Source organism: Sminthopsis crassicaudata, chromosome 1 (genome assembly GCF_048593235.1).
Source record: "Sminthopsis crassicaudata isolate SCR6 chromosome 1, ASM4859323v1, whole genome shotgun sequence".
NCBI classification, from domain to species: Eukaryota; Metazoa; Chordata; class Mammalia; order Dasyuromorphia; family Dasyuridae; genus Sminthopsis; species Sminthopsis crassicaudata.
In genome coordinates this window covers 123,638,124-123,659,266 of record NC_133617.1, presented here as the reverse complement: position 1 = coordinate 123,659,266, position 21,143 = coordinate 123,638,124, and the positions used below count along the sequence as shown (strand labels likewise).

Here is a 21,143-nt window from a genome sequence, read left to right as displayed (position 1 = left end):
GAAAAAAAGAAAAAAAAACAGTTGATGAGCAGCCTGTAAACTCCAATGGTATCCATGCAATGTCAAAAGGTACTAGAGAAAGAGCCATAATACATTGAAGTTCCCCTGTGGAAGGCCCATTCATAGGAGGAATTAGAAAAGAGTCACAGACTTAGTAAAAGGTATACTTATATATAAGAGCGAGAGAGACAGAGAGAGAGAGACAGAGAGAGAGACAGAGAAACAAAGAGACAGAGAGAGAGACAGAGAAAGAGGGAGAGGGAGAGGGAGAGGGAGAGGGAGAGGGAGAGGGAGAAGGAGAGGGAGAGGGAGAGGGAGAGGGAGGGAGAGGAGAGGGAGAGGAGAGGGAGAGGGAGAGGGAGAGGGAGAGGGAGAGGGAGAGGAGAGGGAGAGGGAGAGGGAGAGGGAGAGGGAGAGGGAGAGGGAGAGGAAGAGGGAGAGGGAGAGGGAGAGGGAGAGGGAGAGGGAGATGGGTATAGTTAAGTTGGAATTTATAAATTTGGAGGGAAGAAATAGTGTGGCTGAGTTACAATCTGCATGCTGATTAGGTCAGAGATTTCAAACATTATTGTGTCTATCCTGAAAGGAAAATGAGTCTTTGTGTGTTGTGTTCAGATCAGAGCATATCATGAGTTCAGTTCTGAGAGTACTGGTAATTTTTTTTTTCCTTCCCTTGATGTTAACACTTTTATTTTTCCTTGAATTCAGGATTTATGTATGTAAAAAAATCAGTGCAATAGAATGCAACTCAATTCTTTTAAATGTATAAAAGACAGTTTTATAAACATTTTTAAGATATCTCAAAATAGTGTATTTTAGAGACTAAGGAGTAATCCATCTCCATTATTCAGCTTTCTGATAACTACTTATTGTTATCACCTCACAAGAGCTAACATTAGATTATAGTGTTTGGTTGTATATATCCTTCTATCTCCCTAAAATAAAACCAAAGTAAATTATAATGATTACTAGTTCTTGCTTTAATGTCCAAGATATTGATTATACTTAGAAGAGATAAGAAAACTAAATTTCCCCTTAGAAGCATGTTCACACCAAATATTTTTAAAGCAATTTAACAAAAATAAAGAGAACATATCTGAAATTACACATAAGAAGTAATGTAGATATAAGTATTTTTCCAACAACTTATACAAAATAACTTGTTCCTACTAGTCTAAGAAACATACTATAGTTTCTGGAATGCTGTAGTCCCCTTTTTTCTTACATGATGTGTCATCATCTCCTTCAAAAGATGGTATTTCCTCAATTAAAGCTGTATTGGTTTCTTTGGTAGTTGAATCATTTTCAACAATTCCAAAACCAATTAAATAATCCTACAGAGCCAATTGACATGTATCTGAGGATTTTTCAAGACTGAACCCAAAAACATGAATGCAGTTTCATACAATAAGATGACCAGATTTTTTCTGATGTACTGTTTTTGTCAGCTTTTATCTTTTGCCATAGAGTGTCAATGATGAAATGGTCAGGGTTTATTTCCAAGTGTTTTTTTTTTTTTTTTTTTTTTTTTGGCTACCATATAAACCATTGTTGAGTTGTCTCTTATTTCCAGAATCTTCTTGTTTTTCCCTTGTTTTCTGTCCAGTCATATGTGTTTGTGAAAATGTAACATAGGGAAGTAACCAAAAGATTTGATACAACTACTTTTTCTAGACTATCTTTTATAATTTTACAAAAGTTTTCAAACTTTACTTTGTTTTTCTTGTTCCTGTTTATTTCATCTTTATTTTCTATGAATTCCAAAGCCTCTTTGGTTACAGATACCTAAGTCTTGCCCTCAAATTCCTTTAGCTGTTGTATATAATACTCATCAAAAATTTTAACCATATGTGTGTGTGTGTGCATATATGTGTATATATGTATATGTATATTTATATATATATCACATATATATGTATATATATGTATGTATATGTATATGTATGTGTATGTATATATATATATATATATATATATATATATATATATATATATATATATATATATATATATATCACTTCTAAATCATGCTTCTGAAGATTCTCAACAAAAGCTGGATTGGCCACTTGATTCTTGGTTTCCCCTGTAATAATACAACAGATAAGTTTCTGGTTTTCCTTCATCTGCATGCAAAAGTCCTTAAGAGAAATGACCTAATTACCAGAAGCAGAAGCATCTCAGCAGTTCTGATAGTTTCATTCAGTTCTGGGAGTCTTCATGTATTACAAAATTTTATGTTTTTAGAAAACTGCTCATAAAATTTTTTTGTAATTATCATTATTCTCTGTTAGTTCAGTGAAGAGTTGCAAGAACTTTTTGACTAATTTTTTTTCCTTTGAATCTTGCTTTGCTGCATTTCACATGAAATATTTAGAGAAAGATTTTCAAAATCCATTGCATCTCTGATGAAATTCAGATATTCAGAGATCGGCTTTTTATAGTTATCCATGACAAAACCTTGTGCATATAACAATTTAATGTTATTCTTTTTTTTCTCTTTTCATATAAGTTAAAGGTGGCACATCCCAGAACAAAGAGAAAGGCTCAGAATTCTCAGTGAGTTTTCACTGAGAAGTGTTTCATAGCTAAATGATCTTTGCAGTCATTTGTCACTGTCTTATAGAACTTACCATATTCTTGGTTAGCAATATCATAAATATTTCTAGTCCAAATTGACTTTGTTTTGTTAAGCTCTTCTTTTTCTTCTTGTTACCATCTTTCTTTTCTTCTGTCTCATTGGGTCTTACATTTTGTATTTCTGATTTTTCCTCAGACTTCTTTTTCTTTCTCATGTTTTTCTTCTTTGCCTTATCATCACTCACTTTTTTATCCCATTCTTTTCCAAAAAAATCGTGCTTCTTTATAAGTTCCTTTATTCTTCTTTGTTCCAAATACTGAGTTTTGTCCTCTTTTACTTGTAGAAATGTCTTTATTCCATGACCCATAGGTTATACCATGTCAGTCTTACTGGTGAATGATCCTTCTGCCGAAAACTGCAAGAAATATTTTTCATCATTTATGTTTATGATTATGCTCATCTTCTCAGCAACCAGAAGGACAGAATAAATTCCTCCAGCAGTTAGTCCTGGGTTAGTGTTTCCTCATATCTTGGCAAAGAGAGCAAAAGCCCAAAGGATTCATCTGACAGTAAGATTAAAAAAAGCAAACTGGCCTGGAATCTTTGTTTTAAGAAGTTCATTGATTATCTATAACATTTCCAGAGTGGTATAACCAAGATAGGGCATTAGAAGATCAGTTAAAGGAACTAAAGAAAGTTTAATTTAATTTTGGTAGAAAAACAAACAAAAAAGAAAACAATAATTATTAGGATTACAAGGTGATAACTCAGGTTGTCTTATTCATGACTTATTCTGAGTCCTTTAGAGGAGCTAGCCCGGACTTGACAAATAATAGCCACAAAAATGTCAATAAATTTTGAGAGGAAATAATTATTTTCAAATTTTTGTTGATAAATCTATTTAAACAATAGCCATGTGAAAAGTTTATAATTTTATTCACCTCTAAATGGGAGGGTTAAGAACAATTTCTATAAATTAGAAAAAGCTGTTCTACTTCAGGGAAAGACAAATAAATATGCCTGTAAGTATAATCTGCTTCCTTGAAAGTTAAGTATTTTCCCATTACTGAAGATTTCAAATGGAACATGGATTATTTCTTGTCAGGAATATTTTTTTATTAATTTTATAATTATAACTTTTTTTTGACAGTACATATGCATGGGTAATTTTTTACAACATTATCCCTTGCACTCACTTCTATTCTGAATTTTTCCCTCCTTCCCTCCATACCCTCCCTTAGATGGCAGGCAGTCCCATACATGTTAAATGTGTTATAGTATATCCTAGACACAATATATGTGTGCAGAACTGAATTTTTTGTTGCATCGGAAGAATTGGATTCAGAAGGTAAAAATAACGGGAAGAAAAACAAAAATACAAACAGTTTACACTTATTCCCCAGTGTTCCTTCTCTGGGTGTAGCTAATTCTGCCCATCATTGATCAATTGGAATTAGATTAGCTCTTCTCTTTGTTGAAGATATCCACTTCTATCAGAATACATCCTCATACAGTATCATTATTGAAGTGTATAATGATCTCCTGGTTCTGCTCATTTCACTCAGCATCAGTTCATGCAAGTCTCTCCAAACTCTCTGTATTCATCCTGCTGGTCATTTCTTACAGAACAATAATATTCCATAACATTCATATAACATAATTTACCCAACCATTCTCCAAATGATGGGCATCCATTCATTTTCCAATTTCTAGCCACTACAAAAAGGGCTGCCACAAACATTTTGGCACATACAGGTCCCATTCCCTTCTTTAGTATTTCTTTGGGATATAAGCCCAGTAGTAGCACTGTTGGATCAAAGGATATGCACAGTTTGATAACTTTTGGGGCATAATTCCAGATTGCTCTCCAGAATGGCTAGATTCTTTCACAATTCCACCAACAATGTACCAGTATCCCAGTTTTTCCACAGCCCCTCCAACATTCATCTTTATTTTGTCCTGTCATCTTAGCCAATTTGACAGGTGTGTAGTGGTATCTTAGAGTTGTCTTAATTTGCATTTCTCTGATCAATAGTGATTTGGAACACTCTTTCATATGCGTGGAAATAGTTTCAATTTCATCATCTGAAAATTTTCTATTCATATCCTTTGACCATATATGAATTGGAGAATGGCTTGATTTCTTATAAATTAGAGTCAGTTCTCTATATATTTTGGAAATGAGGTCTTTATCAGAAAATTTAACTGTAAAAATATTTTCCCAGTTTGGTACTTCCCTTCTAATCTTGTTTGCATTAGTTTTGTTTCTTGTTAGGAATATTGTTGAGAGGATTCTTGCTTAGGTTCAGATTGAATTAGATGAAATCTATGGCATCAAGTCAATGAACATTCATAAACACCTACTATGTGGAAATGAGTCATACTCACACTAAACTATACACAACTATGTACATATATGATATATACAGTCTAAATGAGTGATAATCTTTTTGCGAAGATGCTAGAGCACTGTGGGGAGGGGCAGAGGAAAGTATTGGATAAGGTCTCCTGAAAATGATGAAGGCAAGAAATGAGATGAAGAGAGAGAGTATTCCAAGTATGAAGGACAATCAATAAAAACACAGTAAGAAAAGAAATGCAGAGTCATATGGAAAAAAAAAAACAATAATAAGAAGGTCAAATTACTGTATATATGAAGGGGATTAAAGTCATAGAAGACTAAGAAATTAGGAAGGAACTGGAATTGAGAAAGAATTTAGACCAATACATCAACCAAGAAGTAATTTAAATATTGTAGTTGTGAGGTGGCCAGCTTCTGCATATGCTTTTTGACTGTATCAAGGGACATAATGTATTGTATGGGAGTGGTAAGAGAAGGTGAGAAATTGAAGATGACACCTAGGTTGCAAGCCTAGGTAACTGGGGAAACGATAGCACCTTATGGAGGGAGGGGGTTAGGGGAAAGTAATGAGTTCAATGTCAGATATGTTGAGTTTAAGATATAGATGGAAAATTCATTTATTTTGCGAAATCCTGGGGGAAAGTAGACAAACTGAAAAAGAGCAATGTCAACAAAACCGTAAAAAGAAAGTGTCCAGGAAAGGGTGGTTGAAAATGTCAAAGGCTGAAAAGGTAAAGAAAGATAAGGATTGAGAAAAGATGATTAGATTAAACAATTAAGTTACTCTTGTCAATTTTGGAGAAGTTTCAGTTAAATGATGATGACCAATCTACAAAGAGTTTAGCCTAGACTGAGAGAAGAATAAGTAGGTAGAGGGATCAAGTAAAGGTTTTAGTGAGAATAGGGAAAGGTATGAGACTGTTTGTAGGCCTCTGGGAAGACAAGGAGAAATTGGAGATTAGAGAGAGGGGAATCATGGAAGGGCAATTTTTCTGGGGAATATGGGTAAATAGGATCAAAGGTAGATGTAAAGTGGTTAGCCTTGGCAAGGAGGAGGTATGTCACCATATATGAGACTGAAGTAAAGGGAGTGGCAGTCAGGGAAGGTTTTTGAGTTATATAAGACAAAGAAGGGAGAAGGAGCAGGGATTTAAATTTTTCATTGAAGTATGAGGCAAGAATCTCATTTGAAAAATTGTAGAGGGGAAGATGGGAATGCCATAGGAAGTTTGAGGAGGGATAACAATATTCCACCTCTTAGATTCTATGAAATTTGGAGAAAAAATTTAAATAATATAATTTACTTTGCATTGTACTTGTTATAAATCTATTAAAATATACATAATAGGAGACTTTTGTTTCTAATCAAGGTTGATATCAACTTGAAATGATGTCCCCAATCCACAACTGAAGATGATATTCATATAATCTACTGCAATATAGACATTGAATGAAGTCATTTCCAGCTTTTAAACTTTCTGAATAATTGAATTTTCTTCTTTAGTCTTTTTGCAATGAACTTCTCTATTTTTTCTCATGAGATATATCTTAATCAACTACATTAGAAAACTGTTGACAAGACCATTGTCATTTGTAAATAATTATTAGTAAAAAACACAAAATAAGAAAAACATATATAATCAAAGAAATACTTGTACTGTCAAATTGAAAGTATTCCATTTTACTAAGGAGAACTGGCAAAAAAATTAAAATGCAAACTTTTATTTTCATAAATTTAATTCCAATTATTCTAGAAAAAAAATCTATTTTTAGTTGACTCAAATTAGATCTCATGTAATTTCACTATGGTCTAGAGGTTGACTTACCACTCTTATTTGTTTATTCCCCAGTGCCTAATCCACTACCTAGGAAATACTGTGTTTAATAAATATTTTTTGAATAATGGGTTAATTGATTTATTGAAGACCAAGTTGCAGCTGAAAATATTTTGAATACAGACAAATTAATAGACTAGTTATTTGATTATTAGTCTAGCTATATTATATGTTCTCTAGTTGGCCACCAAAGATTGTTTCCTTTTTCTTCATCTTCTTCCTCTTTGGTAATAGCAATACATGAATTCATCTACTAAAACATAGACAGTTTTAACCTAAATGAATATCCCAGATAGAAGAAATTGAATTTATGTTTTAGAAATATTAAATATATACATGGCTTCCCACATCAAGGGAAAAAATATTGTGTTGCTACTGAATTTAATTTACAAGCCAAAGTATTACCATGCATTGTTTCTCTCTTTCCCTTTCTTCTTCTCTCTCTTCCATCTATAGAAATCTGAGGCATAATTTGAACTCGTCTTTCTGATTCCACAAACAGTACTCTATCTACTATCTACCTGCCTTAACTAAAATAATATTTTAGTGTTCTTTAATACAAAGAGAATGTACATACTCTGTTTTCTTAAAAATTAAATTATTAGATCATTTAATAAATATAATATTTTACTTAAACATCACATTTATTTTACTTCTAGAAGAATCACAGGGTCATAGTTTGGAATTGGTAGAACCCTTAAAGTTACATAGTGCATTATGTTTTAAATGAGGCAATTGAAACATATTGAAACTGAATAACTTACTACCATAGCCATGTATATTAGTCAATTCATATTCAATTTTTTAAAACAGGAAATTCCCTAATCATTCAACAGAGAAGCTGATGGGAGAGAGGGAGAAAGACACACAGAGAAAGAGAGACAGAGATAGAGACAGACAGAAACAGAAAAATAGAAAGATAGAGACAGCGCATATTGCCTGGAACATAATAAATGTTTAATAAATATTGATTGGTGACCTAAAGTTAAATATATTTAGATGTTTTAAAATAAAAGCTACAAAGGAAACCTAATTATCTAAGTAAACACAGAGATATAAAATGATTTATATTTTTGTGTACAGAATTCTTGCTGTGACCACAGTTAGTCTAAGATTTAGGACCTATGTCCTAGGAAGTATGAAGCACATATAGGTTAGGTGAATAGCCCATAGTCACAGACATGGAAAGCATGAAAAGACTTTATTAACTGTTATGACCCTGGGAAAGTATATATCAGATGAAGTTTTTTCAATTGTTAAGTTGTTATATTTAGTCCAAAGATATGAAATCATAAGGAAATAAATTTGAAGAAAAACTAATTTCAGAAATATTTATCCATAAAGTAAATCAGAAAAATGTACATTTTATTCTCAAATATTATACAAGATTGAAAAAGCCTCTGTGTATGTGTCACACAAATAGAGTCATTTAAAGTGTTTTTTTATTGAATAAATGAGGGTTAAAGTGATTTAAACTTTTAATTGAGGGCAGGAAAATAGGAATAAATCACTCTAAGGAATTACAAAATCATAAGACTGAAGAACTTACAAATATTAGCATTGGAAAAAAACATTTTAGAAGACATTTAAAGTGAGCTAGAATTTCTGACTTTTGCATATTATTAGAGATATTGATCAGCAAAAAGTAAAATAAATGAGAGAAGATTATTAGAAGAAGAAATTAGAGAACACAAGAGCTAAAGGGGAAAAAAAAGGAAGAGCAATGAGGAAGGGAATGCAAGAAAATTAGTTCCCAAAATGGAAGGTTTGTTCATAAAGAATTGTTTTAATGATGCTTCTGCAGACTATTAAGTATCTTATTTTTAGTAGGCAACCAAGAGGGTCAGAGGATTAGAGATAATGCCATATAAAAATGAATTGAAGGAACTAATGATATTTAGCTTGAAGCTTTATAATATAGAACAAGAAAGAGATTTGTTTTAATATTGTGGGCAGAACTGGACAAGGCCCTGTGTACTGCACAAACTGCTTAAACCTGATGTCAGCAAAAACATATCAATTATTGATAGCAATGGACTACATGAATGTCCCTTTGTGGAAATAGTGTAGAAGGGATTCATGAATAGGTAGGGTTTTATCACATGGACTTTAATCTGGGTGCAACATCGGAGTTAAGTAATACAACTATGTTTATTGCAATTTTGTATATTAAAAACAAAGAAAATAGCTGAGAAAGCTGTGATTTTCCTGAGGACATTAGATTAAAAATACCACAATTTGAACACAATTTTTCTAACACATATTGAATAGTTTTTAAGAATTCAACTTAATAAATTTGATACTTATCTCATCACAAAAATAATTGTTGTAAGCCATTTTCCCTTGCTTAGTTTCTCAGTGTGCTGGAAGCAATGGGAAATGGAAGAAAGGGTATGAGAAATGGGCAGGAATTGGTAATAGGGTGAAATTGCAAATTAGATTTCTAATGCTGATTGAGTTCTTGTGGATGATTAGCTTTTCTTGCTGATTAATCCTCATGTGTTCAGCTTCCTTCTCCGAATCTAAAATAATGTGGTACTAAGATCTCATTTATTCTTCCTGAAGGGCTTTTATCTATTACAATTGCTTATAACTCTCCAACTTCAGCTGAAGTTCCAGATACTCAAGACATCATCATAGGAGAACTCTAACAAAGTACAGCCAATAGCTGCTGAAACTCTTAACAGCTACTGAATGATCTCACTCATAAATTCTATTTCAAGTGAAAAGAGTGAGATATAGCTGGAAGGCATTTATTTTGTGATGCCTCCCAGCCACATAGTCTCTTCCCTTACTACATATTAAGAAATAATCAGTACTTGTCATTTAGGGGAGGGAGTGGGAAGAAAGGGGGGGGGGGGAATGGAACACAAGGTTTTGCAAGGGTTAATGTTTTGGAAAAAAAAACAACAACTGTAATTTAAAAAAAGAAATAATCAGGTTTAAAATTTAGAATCTCAACTTTTCAGTTCTGCTTTCTGCTTGATACTTCCTAGCTAAGTGACTTTATGCAAGTCTCTGATTCTCAATTTCCCTATTTGTAAATTGGGTATAATTATCCTTAATTAAGCTAGAATAAGAAAAGAGCAGGTTAATCTTAATGTGCTATTTGATTATGACCAAATTTTATTTCTTCCTCTGCAAGTTACAACCTATAATTCTATTTCCAATTTTTTGAAATGTATCTATATTTTCTCTCTCGGAAATTTTAACCATTTGGCCATTTCCCTTCTGTCTTCATGTTTGCTTATATTGTGTGAATGTTTGTGTATGTTAATGATAAAAAAATGATCTAAAGATGAATTTGATTAATACTATTTCTTCTGTCATCTAATGATTTCCCCTTATCTGAGCTATCATCCCTAATTAATTTATATTAATGTCTTTGTGTTCACCCCCCTGTAAATTCTTAATCTTTCATCTGTGATCAGTGTAGTAAAGAATGTATCAGGTCAAAATTCAACAATGATAAAGAAGAGAGGAAAAAAGAGACAGAGACACAGAGAGAAACAGAGACAGAGAAAACACAATCATAAAGACACTTGCATTTAATTGAGATAATAAAATTTTTGTTAAATACTCTGCATTATTTTTCTTTGAGTTAAAAATTACTTAAGTGAACAATGCATATTTTCTTTCTGATGACTAAAATCAATCTTTTTGCCAACTAATCAAGCAAATTATATTTGGTCAGTCAAGTATCTTTAGGAATCTTTCCAACAGAAAATTTTATTGGCAAAATTAAGAGGAGAATAGACATTTGTTGATTTCTAATTTCATTTCTTTGAAACATTGGTTCTAAGGAAAAAATTCAAGTAGATAATAAAGATTTAAACCTGTTGAAAGAATAAGAAAATAAACACACATAATAATTAAGCTATTAAAATAAAAATGTCACAAAATTAAGCCAATACTATTTAAGTGAAATAATTTCTAAATTAACTAAATCTAATTATCCATTTAATAACATAAATATTGATTCAGATATTTAAGTGTAATAAGGCAGAGTATTATTTTCTCAGTAACATACAATACATAATATTATTAAAATTGAAACATAGTACAACATACTAGATACTAGTTTTTTTAGATAGCATGGTTTCATCAGACTTTAACCAGAATATATTATTTTGCTATGATTTATGATTTTAGGTCTTGAGTTTTAAATTTCTCACAGTCTTGTATAAATCTGACTATTATTGTTGTTGCTATTCAGTCATTTATGATCCTTTGTGACCTCATTTCTGATTTTGTTGGCAAGTATACTAGATGGTTTGCCACTTCCTTATTCAGGTCATTTTATAAATGAGGAAATAGAGGCAAAAAAAGATTAAATGATTTGCCCAGTGCTACATAGCTACAATGTGTCTGAGGCCATATTCGAACTTAACAAAATTTTGTCTCCCTGACTATAGGCCCTTATATAGGAATATATAATGAGGCACCACTTAGCCTCATTATATATGCCTATTTAGATTTACACATTACTCCCCCCTCCCTGCACTTTTTAGTTCTGCCAAACTGGCCTCTTTACTGCTTCATTTCCCATTTCCATTCCTTTGCACTGACTGTTCTTCATGTCTGGGATTTCTTCTCCCTTTACTTCTACATAATTAAGCTAGCTACCATTTATATTGTGCTTTATAGTGAACAAAGCATTTTACTCATCTGACCCTAGAATCTCTGTATTATTAAGAAATTGAACTCAGGAGCCACTATATATGACCTTTGCTGATCCCTTTAGACTACTGGGATCCTCCTGTTTAAATCATCTTAAATCAATTTTTTGTGTGCCTACATGCAAACAAGTTGCCTTCCCCAGAGAGACTGTAAACTGTTTGACAGCATTTTACTTCACATGACAGTCTTTAAAGCAAGTTTACCTTGATTTCCTTCACAGCCTAATGAGCTTCAAGGTGAAGACCAAGTACAAGACCATGAACAAATCTAAAATTGAGTGAAATTGGTGGTTGTGGAAGAGTAGAACCTTAAATGATTATAGGGGAAAAAAAAAAAAAAAAAGCAAAAATAAACCAAAGCAAAAACCCCAGCCTGCCTCCCCACAAAAGCAACATTACTGGGAATGCAATATAGATATGTCCAGAAGATGGAGAAATATCTGTTGAAAAGACTAAGTATCTCAGTCATGAGAAGATATGATTATGACCATTAGAAAACTAAAAGCTAGATAATCTGACAGAAAAAAAAACAAAACAAAACAATAACAACAACAACAAAAACTGATTGCCTAAGGTTGGGATCTGGGCAAATCATCCCTATCTCATAGTCTTCTACAGTCAATATTCTAGGAAATAGTATCTATACTTTCTGGAATCCTACTGCCTCCTTTGAATGGAGGAAGAAAATCAATGAAATCCAAAAGAAAGAAAATAAAAATTGTTTTTAAAATGATAATGAAATACAGTGGCCATAGGAATGGGGACATGACCTGATTAAGGTGGAAGGACCTAGAGGGCCTATGATAGATACCAAAGAAGCCAGCATCTTAACCTTCCTCAGCAGCACTCAGATGATAGGCACTTTTGACTTTGTATTCTTTCAAGCATATAATGTATTCTTAAGAAATATTTTTTAACTGATTAGTTTCATTAAATTAGAACATCCTTCATCAGTTCAAATGACAGCGTTCTCAGCTCCATATCTTAATATGTTTTATTATTAGTAATATTATTTGCTGACAAAACAAAACAAAACAAAAATATTACCTGAAAGCCAACTTTATGAGCCTCACTGAGCTTAACAAAGTTGGACCATAAACAAACACACAATTCATTATTGAACTCATAACTCAAAGTTTTACCAGCTTCTCTGGACTTGAAAAAATTTGTGTTACACTGGCATGTTCTTGAGAATTCAGGGTCATCTCCACAGCACCATCAAGCATTAGAGTAGTATTTTAATGGAATCATAAATAAATATTTATAGTATTAGACATGTTTTCCATCTTGAGATATTGATCTAATATAATGATATTTTCAGGGTCATATAATTGACTGTGATGTTTGTCCAGGGTGCCTTTCATTAAGACAATAATTTTCATTTGACACATAGCATTGACATGAATGCAAATTGTACCTGATTATATCTTGGACTTCAGGTGTACTGCTTTGTGTAGGATAAATATCAATCTATTGTCAGGAAACAATTAAGGGTGGAATGATATGAGTAATTGTGACTCAACCTAGTTTCACTTCATGTAGTCAGAACAGCTGCAATTGAACAAAATAACATTAAGGAGAAATACATTCTCCCCTCACTTCTTGGGGAAAAAAAGGAAAAGGGAAAGAAACTATGAAATAGAAAACATAATAAAGAAACTGATTTAAAAAAATAAAGCTATGAAGAAGAGACTCAGTTAAATAATATGAGAAAACAAAGAAGAAAAAAATTGTCAAAGTAGAAGAATAAAATGAGAAAAGAAAAAAAAAAACTTCAACCATTACTATACCACCAAAGATTTGTAGCTGATTTCTAATTCATTACTCTTTCCATAAAACACTACATAACACTTGAAGATATGTTGGTTTCTTTTACTCTTACAAAATTTTAAATTCACAATGTGCCTCCTTAACAAATGGTAAAAATCTTTAAGCTACAACGTATATACTCTTTTTTTGGCATTCCATCTAATATAGATTTTTGTAATTCATTAAATCTTTTGGAATAAAAGTATACACACACACACACACACACACACACACACACATATATATATGTGTGTGTGTGTGTCTATATGTAAATTCATATATGAATGCATACACAAAAACACAGATCATGAATATGGAACACTGTCTGCGAAATACCAGAAATAAAAAAATATATTTCTATGAATACTAGCATATTATATATTCCATATTCCATTAAGTTCCCTCAAATGGATACTTATAAGCATTCTATTATCTATGTAATATTTTGCTATTACTTTCTAGAAAATGTTTAAAACTGTTAATCTCTTTATATATTTATATAGTACCTATATTTTATATATACACACATACATACTGACCAAGATCATTTTTATTATGTAATAGTTTGCTGTTGTCTTCTAGACAATATTTAATATTGAAAACTACATAACCTTATAATGTGTAGCACTGGCATGTGGTGTGTGTCTCTCTACATACATACATACATATAGATAAGAATCTAGCTATCAAAACTATAACAAAAAAAAAGGAAAGCCTAAATATTATCTCTCAAGTCATCACAAAAGAGTATGCGTATATATGTATACACATCACATGTCTATAGTATAACTTTTGCTAAATACTAGAAATATAAAATTAAGTCTGTACAGAGCAAGATATTATTTATTTGATTAATCTCCATTAAGTAGATAATGACAAGCATTATATTAACTATATAACCTTTGTCTATTGTCTTCTAGATAATATTTAACTCTGTGACTACACATATAATAAGCCAAGCAACTCTGGTTTTTGTCATATGAGTTATCTCTTCATCCTCAAAACCATATCCCATTTGTAATTTACAGGCTTAGAGAATTGCCTGAGTTTCAGAGAGAACTCATATCTGGCCCATGGCAAAACAACCAGCAAATGTCACAGAAAATATTTGGACCCAAGTTTTTCTGACTTTAAGTATAACAATCTATTCACCACATTAAGCATCACTGAAATAAGAATATTAATCTGACAGCTATTTTCAAATACATTAGTGCCAAACACAGCTGAAGATTTCTAGCTGTTCTGATACCCCTTTTATTAACCCTAGTCCTGAATATGCTCTTTCATTTCCATCAGCATGGCAACAGATTTTAAAATATAGTTAATAGAAATATCCTTTTTCATATCTTATGTAGAATGACCTCAATCTAAGACATCAAGATATTGCAATCTGTTTGGTAGAGGGAAATCACAGATGCTTTCAATTATTGAAGAAAAATTGAGTTTTTCTTAAGATATGTACTTGTGAAATGGGCAAAAAAATGTACTTAGAAATCAAAGGAATTACTTTTGGAAACTACCTCAAGACAAATTCTTTCACCTGAATTGTCTTTAGTTTTTTCTGTAAAATTTGAGGGTTAGGCCAGATCATTTCTAATATTCTTTATAACTCTAAATCTTATAACTCTATGGTCTTGGTGTGATGTATATACCAAAACATTATTTATTATAAGTAAAAGATCTGCTGTGCTACAGGCAGATCTCTAAGACTGAATTGAAGAGCATATGTTTCTGGTGAAGGAGCTTTCTAATTGTATATTTTTTATACTAGTAAAAAAAAATGAACGGATCCAAAGAGGAACAAAAATTTTATAACTGTGAATTTCTCCAACTTTCCTTCACACTTTTATGATGTTACTTGAGAGAAGCAAAAGCAAACATAAACATGTAGTTATAAGCTTCAGTCTCCTAAAATCTTGAATGTTAAAAAAAAAGGTATTTCAAATCCATGAAGACACTGTTTTTCATATTGGAACATTTGTCAGTCATGATAAAAGAACTGAGATACTGCAGTTTTTGCCTCTGAAGTTGTTCCTAAAAGCTGAAATATAGAGGCCTGGTTTGGTGGGGACTTGTTATATATCACAGATTAAATGAATAACTTTTGTTCTCTTTATAAGCATAAGAACAATAGAAATATTTCTATCAAAATCATCTCTTTCTACAATTGATATAAATCGTCTAATTTATATAAATAGCAATTGATTGTATTTCTAAACATTGCAGGGAGGGCTAGATGGCTACTAGAAGCCTTCAAAGTAAAGATGATAGTTGTTTTTTGTGTTTTTTTTTCCTATTGAACTTCTGAGACATTTTCTTAAAAATGTTGAACATAATGAAAAATAAAAACAATTACTGAACACTCAAATATATGAAAGAATATATGTAATTATTTTTGGATATGCAATTTTATATTGTAACAGATTACAAATATGCATTCATGAAACTTTATACATATTTGTCAAATACATTTGTAAATCTAAAAATACATAGGCAATTGATAGGTGGTACAGTAGAAAGAATGCTGCATTTGGAGTAAGAAGACCTAAGTTTTAAGGATTTCTATATTTTGCTACCTGTGGGACCTTGGCTAAGCCCTCTAACTTCCATAACTTAAGGAATTGAAGTAAATAGCCTCAAAGATTCTTTTCACCTCTAAGGTTAAGCTCTTATGAGCTTATATTTATATAAAACTTTAAGGATAAAATATTTCTCCTCCCCCCAAGAATTCTATGAATTGAATATTTTATATACTGTACAGATTAGAAAACTGAAGTTCTGAAAAGTTCTCATGCCTTTCTCTGTTTCATTTTTCCCTTTCACCCTCTCAGTACAATTTTTTTCTATACATCGACCTTTATATTTATATTGTAAGATATGTTCAACTAAGACTAGTACTTCTAGGATGCCCTTTTCAAGGTTAATTTCCACCTTTATTGTCCATTTAGTTCACCTCATTGTCACCTGTGACTCCAAGAAGCTGTAGCATGCACAGTGACCACAGTCCAATAAACTGTTTTGCCAGATGGATGAAACCATGTTGAAGGTAACCGAGGGGTCTCAGACTGGTTGGTGAGTCAGGGGAGTATCTACTCTAAACATGTGAAGACTTTTCCTGGTTGAATGGGTAGATTAGAACAATTTGTTTCAATGACTGTGAAGGTAGCTGAAAAAGTTGTTGTGGGAAGAGAAGGGTTTGTTTAGACATTGAAGATGTCAACATCATTCACTGTCTCAAGCTCTCAATAGTAGTATTGCTGCTGTCCTGGCAAAGGACTGTGACAATTCTAAAAGAGTAAGATCAACAACTTTGCACAACTTTGCCTCACATAAATCCAATTTATGCATGAATCAAAAGATATTACTCATTTCACTTTACCATTTTTACTTCTTTCAAAGTCCTGTGATGACAGGCAAGTAATGAAGCAGCAAATGTATCCATAGATACTAGAAACTAGAAATACACTAGAAATCATAATTTTGCATACAGGCAGTCAGATCATATGGTTGTCTTCTCATTGTAAGGAACACTGGGATTCAGCAGGACCCTAAATGTCTGAGTAAGATTTTGAGAACTGCACTGCTCACCTCCTGATGTGAGAAAGGGGCTAGAAAAGGTGTCCTAAAAAACATCCATTTATCCAATCCTGGTGTGATTACTGCAAGAGAGGATTCTAACTTGTGGCTGAAAAATACACACACACACACACACACACACACAATTACAAAACTTCTACAAAGATGTTTATCTACCATTGGAACATGGAATTTGTTCTCACTTTTATAAACAACACACAATCCAGTAGACCTGAAAGATGAACAACTTTTATGGTGAGAGAACTCAGTAGATATTGCATCCAAAGAGCAGTCCTGAAGGAAACAAGGCTGGCAAATGAAGGTCAGTTTACTGAAGTTGAAACTGGATACATGAGAAGTGGCCTCAGGGAAAGAGAATGCCATGAAGTTGGTGTAGGTTTTGTAATCAAAATTAATCTAGTCAGAAGCAGCTAGATATCACAGTGGATAGAGCAATGGCCCTGGAATCAGGAGGACCTGAATTCAAATCCAGGATCAGACACATACAATTTATTACCTGTATGACCTTAGGGAAGTCATTTAACCACAGTTACCTGCAAAAAGTAATAATTACAAAAAAAAGTAATCTAGTCAACAAGCTTATATGGCAACTGAAAGGAATAAATGATAGGTTCATGACAATGCAATTGCCACTTGCCTGAAAATCGCACACTACCAATATCAGAATATTAGTCCTTATGTTCCCAGCATGATAAACTCTAAAGAGGTCAAAGAAAGATTTTATGAAGACCTGGAGAAACAATGTGCCAAAAGAGGCTAAGCTTATAATTCTGGATGACTTTAATGCTAGTGTAGCTCAGACTACCAGTCATAGCAGGAAATCCTTGGGAGGAATGGAGTTGGAAATAATAATAGCAACTATCACTCACTACAGAAGAGTTATGCGTCTCACAAACTTGTTATTTCATTAACATTGTCTTCCATTTTCCTAAATGCAATAAAATTTTGTGTATGCTCCCTTCCAGCAAATATTCACATTTAATAGATCATGTGATTTTAAGGAGAAGAGATAGTGTGTGAGAGTGATGGACGTCATGTGTAGACAGAGTGCTGGACTGATCACAGACTTAACCTCTCCAAGTTAAATATTCACATTTAACAAAAGCAGCAGCCCTAAAGCAAAATGACAGCCAGAAGAATTAATGTAAACAGATTAGAGCACTTCTCTAAACTAGAACAGTTTGTAGTTAAGTTGGAGGAAAAGTTTGAGACAAAACACAGTTAAAAACTGAGCTGAAAAGGAGTGGGCAGCTTTCAGACTTGGTATACAGCACTGCATTTGTTCATCTGGATCAGAATATTTGCAGATTTCAAGATGAGTTTGAGAAAAATGTTGGGGGAATTCAGCAGCTGCTAAATGAAGAAATGAGAACATCAATGGCTTATCAGCAGGATACTTCATCCATTTCTAAGTAGGCAGCATTTAATTCCATCAAAAATAAAATACAAGTGAAGCTTAGAGAGAAGTAGGATTCTTGGCTTAGTAAGAAGGCAGATGAAATTCAATTTAATGCTGAAATTGAAAATAATCTTAAGTATTTTCATGTTGCCCTGCAAACTATTTATGGGTCAAAGACCTATGGTGCATCTCAGTTACTCAGTACTGATGGCACCACATTGATTAGTGATTAGGACACAATCCTAGAGAGATGTGCTGACTACTTTCATAGTGTTCTCAACAGACCATCATCAGTCAATGATGAAGCCATTGACTATTTATCTCAGGTTGAAGGCGAGCCCTTCTTAACTGAAATTCCAACTGAAGAAAAGGTTTTGAATGCCATAAAACTCCCTTCATGTGGAAAAGCACCTAGTGCTGATTCTATTCTAGCTGGTATTTACAAGGTGAGGGATCCATTGCTCACACAAAAGCTGATTGAAATTTTCTGGGCTATTGTGCAACCAAAAAATGGTATTTACACACATGTATTGTATCTAGGTTATATTGTAACACATGAAAAATGTATGGGATTGCCTGTCATCTGGGGGAGGGAGTAGAGGGGGGGGATAATTTGGAAAAATGAATATAAGGGATAATATTATAAAAAATATAATAAAAAAAAGAAAAAAAAAAGAAATTTTCTGGGCTATCTGACAAAAGAAGGTTATCCCCCATGCGTTCAAGGATACTTCTATTGTCCATGTTTATAAAGGTGAAGGAAAAAGATCATGTGACAGGGGCAGGAGGGTGGGGTTCCTCTCTTAGTCATTACTGGCAAAATTCTTGCCAGTCCTTCTTAACCAGCTCATCTTTCCCCTGGAAAATAGCCTTTTACCTGAGAGTCAACGTGGCTTCAAAACTGGCTGGGGAAAGGTCAATATAGAGTTTGCTACTCCAACAACTCCAGAAGAAATACCAGAATAGAACAGAGATCTGTACACAACATTTATAGATATGACCAAGGTCTTTGATATTGCCAGTCACAAGAGCTTATGAAAAATTGTTAAAATATGGTTGCCCAAAAAAATTCATCAATATTGTATGTCACTTTCATGATGGCATGCTTTCCCTTATTCTGGATAATGTACAGTGTTCTTACACTTTCCCAGTCACCAATGGATTTGAAACAAGGCTGTGTGCTTGATCCCAGAATGATGTTTTCAGACATGTTTTCAAATACCTTCAATGAAGAAGAACATTGCATCAAGGTCAGCTACCACACACATGGTAAATTCTTCATTTTGAAAAGATTACAAGCTAAGACTAAAATGGAGGAAGTGTTGGTACATGTTTTTTTTTTTTTTTTTTTTTTTTTTTTTTTTTTTGTTTGTTTGTTTGTTTGTTTGTTTCCAGATGATTGTATACTCAATACAGTCTCCAAGAAATTATGGACTGATTCTCTGCTGCTTGTGCTAATTTTGGCTTAATAATTAACACCAAGAAGACATAGATACTCCATCAGCCAACACCACACCATCCATATGTGGAACTATTAGTTACAGCAAATGGAGAAGTTCTGAATACTGTGGATAACATCACTTACCTTGGCAGTATACATTTTAGGAATGTACATTTTGATAAAGTGGTTCACATTCATTGCCAGGGCTAGCTCAGTGTCTGGAAGGCTCCAAAAGAAAGTGTGATAAAGGAGATATTAGGTTGCCTACTAAATTGAAGGTCTATTGAACCGATGTGGTGATTTCATTGTTATATGCCTGTGAAACTGGACAGTATACCAGTTATATGCCAGGAAACTGGATTGCTTCCATTTGAATTGTCTTAGAAAGATTCTGGAGATGATCTGGCAAGATAAGATAGCAGACACTGAAGTACTTTCTTGAACTAAACTTCCAAGCATTCAAACTCTACTAGAGAGGGCATAACTCCATTTAGCTAGCCATATTTTTTGAATGCCAAATGTATGCTTTCCAAAAAGAATATTTTATGGAGAACTCACACAGCAAGCACTCACAAGGTGTTCAGAAAAAGTGATACAAGGACACTCATAAAGGCATTTTTATGAACTTGGAATTGGTTGTGTAGCATGGGAGACACTGATACAGGACTACCAAGCATGTCATGCCCTCATTAGAAAGGTGTGGTACTCTGTGAACAAAATAGAATGAAGTAGCTTAAAAGAAATACAAAGTTAGAGAATACATCCCAAATCTTCAAATGGACAATTTGTAGCTGACCTATGGTAAAGCATTCTGATTTCATATTATTCTGATCAGCCACAGTTGCACACACTGTAATTTGACTTTTAACATAGTGATGCCATTTTGATCCTCATTGAAAATAAAGTACAACCTTCCTTCCTCCATTATTTTTCACATATCAATTGCATTAATTCATTTACAACTGGTTATCTCAACATCTCTTTCAATTTTCCTAGTAGCCCCACATACATTTTAAATGTTTTTTCCCCAATATAAGTTGTAACTGCTTGTTTTTTGAAAGTATACAAGTCATACTTAATTGTTTCAATATTGGCAAGCATTTAATAGCTCAAAAATCCCATTTTCCTCTTTATCCTCATGGCAATTACATAGGGCTCTGCACACAGTGAATACTCAATAAATATTTGTTGAATAGTTGATTGAGGAGATAATTAAGAATCTTTACTAGTGATCTTTTACACAATTTTCAATTGGAATACAAAATTTTGTACTAAATTTAACCTAAATATAATTTTACAGGGAAAATTTAACACCCTTTATAAAATGTTTAACTGCTTTTTAAATCTACTTGTAAAAGCTATCAATTTCAATATCTGTCATTTTCATATTCCAAGTATCCTTATGTTTGATGACCTGCTAAATTCTAAGTTAGTTATTTCTAA

General features: G+C 32.8%; 1 protein-coding gene and 1 pseudogene across 1 annotated transcript in view; both read right to left on the bottom strand.

Annotated features, from left to right (window-relative positions):
• The window catches only part of CSMD3 (CUB and Sushi multiple domains 3), a 1,577,676-nt gene that overhangs the window by 1,412,952 nt on the left and 143,581 nt on the right, over nt 1-21,143 (bottom strand).
• LOC141552190 (heat shock protein HSP 90-alpha pseudogene) lies at nt 1,170-19,527 on the bottom strand (annotated as a pseudogene).